Raw genomic sequence first — 6,396 nt, forward strand, 5'->3', positions numbered from 1 at the left:
GGTTCAGAGGCGCCTTTAGAGCCTCACGTGGAGCGCATATGCCCCTGAGAAGTGTGTGGAAAAGCAGCCTTAAGGATTTTTTTCTCCCATGGCGGCTAAAGGAAGACATTACTCTCTTGCCTTTACGGTCTTACGAAGGACAGTTTCTTGATTCACTGCCCTGTTCTGTTTTTCTTTCAGTTATAGAGTAGAGAAGGCTGAAGGAGAATGCTATTTATTATTATGTTAGATTAATCTGTGCTTTTGTTTTGTTTTATTATTATTTCATTTTGTGGTTTATGGAGGTCTTGAATGCGCTTTATTTTTTTAATTGATGTTTTTATTTTATTTTTTCAACGTAATTTACTATTTATTTTGAAAGAGAAACCAGAATAGGACACGACTTTTCATGGTAGAAAAATTTAAAATGTTTACACACACACACACACACACACACACACACACACACACACACACACACACACACACACACACACACACACCAAACAGAGAGACAAGCAAGCATTTAAATACCCACCAACCAACCCATTCCCCCGAACTCCCCCACTTCCCCACTCACCCACCCAACACCCAACACACACAGGTAATTTCACAGCGAGAACAAAAGTCGTGTGGGTCCATTAGTACTGTCTGGTGCGTGGGTGTCTGCTGTGCGTGGGCGGCAGGATCGCGTCACGTCCAGCCCGGCACACAAGCACACCAGTAAAGGGGTTGGTGTGCAGTGTGCGGTGTGCGCGGCGCCTCTACTCGCTACTAGATGGCCGAGTAAAAAGTTTGGGTGGGTGCAAGTACCTTTTAGCGGCACGGAAGAGGTTATTCTTTAAAGTCACCTGTATGTGTTTCTCTCTCTCTCTCTCTCTCTCTCTCTCTCTCTCTCTCTCTCTCTCTCTCTCTCTCTCTCTCTCTCTCTCTGATTGTGAAAGTTAATAAAGTTGAACATTCTTTAATTTCGACTGGTTTTTTATATTATTTCATCTTTCATGTTCTTCGTTCTTTTTTCGTCCTATTGTCCTCTCTTGTACTTTACGATATTCAAAATTCTTCAGATTCTCCTTTTCTTGATTTTTTTTCTGGAAGGTAAACTTTGGTGATGAACTTACTTTCACCCGGTTTTCATATTTTCTTCTGTTCACATATCGAAAAGTGAATACAAGTAGAAAAGTACAAGTACTCACCAGAAAAGTTGTGTATTCTTTTCTGTATACTTTTAAAGAGGCAATACCTGTGTTAATTATTTATTTTTGCTCCTCTTTTTTTATGAGGTAGTAGCAATCCTCATTAAAAATCCTGTCCATTTCGTATAATGAGTACGGAGTTATTTTTCCTTCACGTCAATATTCCTGAATCCTTCAAAACTAATTATTCCAATTCTTTCACGCTCTTTAAAAATAGCTAATACGTTTTTCCTCTTTTTATATTCACTCCAACCTATTTTTTTTGTAGTGTTTTAGCTTATTTTTCTATGCCATATGGAAAATGATTTAATAACAAAGCGGCGGAGGCAATATGACCTTGTTTATACGGTAATTTACGAGCGCCTAGATAATGGAAGTGTACGGTAATGATGGCAGGGAGTGCGATAAAGATTGCCCGCCGCGGATAAGCAAGCTGTCGGTCTTTATAATGGCGGTCCAGGAAGATGGAATGACCTTGAAAAAGTTTGTGTATTAAGAGCAATTTTCTCTCTGGGATGAAAATTAGTTTACGGTTAAAAAGATTTTGCCTCGCACCACTCTACACTAAAATACAACCTCTCTCTCTCTCTCTCTCTCTCTCTCTCTCTCTCTCTCTCTCTCTCTCTCTCTCTCTCTCTCTCTCTCTCTCCTCGTACAAAGCACACTTACCTATAGCAAACCAGTCTTATTATTTAAATGATTACACCATCTGCAACACTTCAAATACTTATGTACACATACCTACACCCTCACTACACACCAGAGGCACCACAGAACACAGTACACACCACAACACAACTTCCAACCCCACCAACACCTCAAAAATACAATATAGCACCAGTATACACAGACCCACACACTCTCTGCACTAGAAACTCCACAGAACACAGCACAATATACCTAACCACCGCAGCACGCCACAGTACCACCTCCAATTCCCCTGCCACTGCTCCACAAACAAAGCCTCCTTCTCACCCATTCTCTCAGCCTCTCGTGCAGTACTTGGCTGAGACCCGCGCTTTGTTGCCGCACTTTGAAATCTTTGATGGCCAATTACTAAGGCTGGAGACTCGTTGGCTGGCTGGCCGTTCTCTCCACCTGAAGTAAGACGAGATACAAGTAAATTCATGGAGATACAGTGGGAGTACAGGTAAATACAGGTGGAATACAAGAGAATATAGTGGAAATACAATTAAATGCATAGGGAAATATAGAGTAATACAAGGAAATATACGTAAATGCAAGAGGATACAAGTGAATGAATGGAAATACAGGTGAATGGAGGAAAATACAGGTAAATACAGGTGGAATACAAGAGAATATAATGGAAATACAATTAAATGCACAGGAAAATATAGAGTAATATAAAGAAATATACGTATATGCAAGAGGATATAAGTGAATGAATGGAAATACAGTTGAATGGAAGAAAATACAAGATAATAGAGAGTAGGATGAGAAATATTGGGAAATAAGTGGAAATTAATGAGCAATACTGAGAAATACAAAAGGGAGAGAGATAGATATGTAGATATATAGATAGAAATATAAATAGATATATAGATAGATAGATTGATAGATATACAAATAGACAGATAGATAGATATATATATATATATATATGTAGATAGATAGATAGATAGATAGATAGATAGATGATACACACACAGAGAGAGAGAGAGAGAGAGAGAGAGAGAGAGAGAGAGAGAATGACTGATATTTTTTTTCACTATCATCAGGAAATCCGAAGATATTTATGGTTCTCCTTGTACTATTTTTTTTTCCAGCTTCCCTGCAGGATATTGTCACTTTCAGCCTCAAATTACTGCCGTCAATATCATCTTGTCTTTATTCCTTCTATATATTTTTTTCCAGTATTTGTAGTTCATATAGACATTCTCTCTCTCTCTCTCTCTCTCTCTCTCTCTCTCTCTCTCTCTCTCTCTCTCTCTCTCTCTCTCTCTCTCTCTCTCTCTCTCTCTCTCTCTCTCTCTCTCTCTCTCTCTCTCTCTCTCTCTCTCTCTCTCTCTCTCTCTCTCTCTCTCTCTCTCTCTCTCTCTCTCTCTCTCTCTCTCTCTCTCTCTCTCTCTCTCTCTCTCTCTCTCTCTCTCTATATATCTTCCTTATAATTTCTATTTTTTATCTTACACATATCTGTTTTTCTTCTTCTGTCCTCCTTCTCTTCCTACTCCATGTCTTCCGTCCTCATCCTCCTCCTCCTCCTTCTGTTCCTCCTCCTCCTTTGTTCTTTTATTCCTCCAACATTTCCTTTCCTTCCCTCCCTCTCACCACCTCTTTTTTCATAAACTGAGCATCTTCCCTTTCCTCTTACTTTTTGCCTCCTTGAACTTCCTCTCCCTCTCTCTACTTCGCACTCTCTCTTTCCCATTTTTTCTTCCCATTTCTCATCAGCGAGGAAGAGGAGGCAATAATTCTATGCTTGGTGACACTGTCTTTTGCAGTCCGAAGGAAAAACTTGTGATAAATTGAAGATTCGCTGGAAATCACTGCTATTGAGGAAGAGGAGGAGAAGGAGGAGGAGGAGGAGGACGAGGAGGAGGAGGAGGAGGAGGAGGTGGAGGAGGAGGAGGAGGAGGAAGTGGTGAAGGGAGGAAAAGATAGTGTTTATGAGGTGGTACATGGAGGAGGAGGAGAAGAGAAGAAGAGAGGAAAGTAGAAGGAAATGTTGAAGGTTCTTTTTTTATATTATCGCTTATGGTTCTCTCTCTCTCTCTCTCTCTCTCTCTCTCTCTCTCTCTCTCTCTCTCTCTCTCTCTCTCTCTCTCTCTCTCGATAGCAAGGAAATAATCTGAATTGAGAATATGTACAGTAGAGTCAAAGAATTTTAAACTCTCTTTATTTTATTTTCTTGTCCAAATCAAACTTAAAACCACCGAAAACTCACAAATTAAGAGAAAATGGAAGTGCGTGTCAAAATCTTCGTTCAATCCCTAATACTTTCGTTCAACACTTATTTTTTCCCTGCCATTCCTCCTCCTGTATATCTCACCACGTGCTCTCAATCCTACTAAATACAGAAAAAGAGATGGTATTAGTTTCATTTTTTTTCTCTCTCGTTCTTAGTTCCTTACCAGAAACCTTTCCAATCTTTCATTTCTTGGTATTACATCCATTTATCAAAGGACATTATCGCTTACCTCTTTCTCTTCCTCCTCTTCTTGTTCTCCTTATTTTCTTCTTTAATTTTCTATTCCCCTCTTCCTCTTTTTGAATCTCCTGCCTCTCATCTTCGTTTTTCCTCTCTACATCTCCTTCTCTTTCATTTACTACACCTCTTATGTTATTTTCTCTTTCTCCCGTCCTCCTCCTCCTCCTCCTCCTCCTCTTCGTCCTCTTCCTCCTCCTCCTCCTCCTCCTCCTCCTCCTCCTTCTCCTCCTCCTCCTCTTCTTCGTCGTCCTCCTCCTCGTCCTCCTCTTTTCATCTAACATTCAATTAACATCTCATTTTCTTTTGATATTAATCTCTTACCCTCCTCCTTCAGTTCCTCTTCGTTTCCTTCCCCTCATGTCCTTCTCTTTACTTCTTTTTCCTTCTCCTCCTTCTCTTCCTCCTCCTCCTCCTGCTCTTACAGTTTCTCCTCAAGGTTCTTTTTGAAAAATTATCATCCATTTATTTCAACCTTCTCCTCTTTAACTTCACACACACACACACACACACACACACACACACACACACACACACACACACACACACACACACACACACACACACACACACACACACACACACACACACACACGAATGAAAAGTCTGTGTGGTCGGTAAGGGTAAACTTTTTCATTAAGGAGGAGAGTCCAGCAGATATTGTGTGAGGGCGAACTGATGGACCACAAACTTGTAAGGTGGCCGTCATTGCGTCAATCTTTGTGTGTGTGTGTGTGTGTGTGTGTGTGTGTGTGTGTGTGTGTGTGTGTGTGTGTGTGTGCGAAGCGGGGAAGAAACGAGAATTACGACGACAAGGAAAAGGAAAACAGGAAAAAATCAAGGTGCTTACATAAGAAAACCAGAGAAATGTAGAAGATAGAGCAGTCAATATTGCAAAATGAACAGACAAATACGAACATAATCGGAAATCGGAACATAAAACCGCTGTTGACGATGATGTAATGAGAGAGAGAGAGAGAGAGAGGGACAGAAGAAACAAGAGATATAAATAAACACGAAATAAGAATAAATACATGAAGCAAATGATGATGTAAGGTTGTAGATTAGTGAGTGAGGGGAGAAGAAACAAGAGTGGAGAAAGGGAGGAAGAGGAGAGAAATAAAGCCAGCAGGGGGTTAGAAATGGAAGGAGGAAGACGATAACGCTGAAGGAGAGTGGGTAGCAGGGAGTGTAGTAGGAAAAGTTTTTAAAAGCTGCGGAGAGAGAGAGAGAGAGAGAGAGAGAGAGAGAGAGAGAGAGAGAGAGAGAGAGAGAGAGAGAGAGAGAGAGAGAGAGAGAGAGAGAGAGAAAGAGAGAGAGACTACTACTACTACTACTACTACTACTACTACTACTACTGTCTTTACCATCAACGCTACAAATGCTACAGTCAAAATGATAACTCTCTCTCTCTCTCTCTCTCTCTCTCTCTCTCTCTCTCTCTCTCTCGCCACACATCCCTCTTCTCTGCCTCAAGGGAGAGATAAAGCGATGGAGGTAGTAGTAGTGGTGGTGGTGGTGGTTGTGGTGGTGGTGGTGGTAGAGGCGATGGCGGCGGCGTTGGACGGTGCCAAGGACTCAGGAATTATAGGACATTAGGAACCAAAGGCCAAATCATCGCCTTTAAAGAAGAATTCCTGGAAGACAGATTGAAGAGTCGTGTGGGGAAAAGTTTTTATCATGTTCTCTCTCGTTCACAGATTTTTTTTCTTCCCAGTCTCTTATTCATGTTTTTTTTTTTTTTGTCTTCCATCTTAATTCTCCTTTTTTATTTTTCTTGTTAAATTTCCTTGTTTTTTTTTAATTGACTCGTTTTTCTTTGATTTTTTTCTTATTTTTTCAGTTGTTTCGTTGTTTTGTTTTTTTTGCTTCAAGTGATGTTTTGTCCATATTTTTACACCTTTTTCTTTATTTTCCTTTCCAGATTATTTTCTCTATTTTCTATTAAATATCTTTTTCTTGTCATAAATTTCTCCTATTTCTATTTTCATTTTGAGTTCCATCGTTATTCTCAGTGCATGTCCTCTCTTGTTTTTTTTTCCCCATATGTCTAAA

Source organism: Portunus trituberculatus, chromosome 30 (assembly GCF_017591435.1).
Source record: "Portunus trituberculatus isolate SZX2019 chromosome 30, ASM1759143v1, whole genome shotgun sequence".
Lineage (NCBI taxonomy): Eukaryota > Metazoa > Arthropoda > Malacostraca > Decapoda > Portunidae > Portunus > Portunus trituberculatus.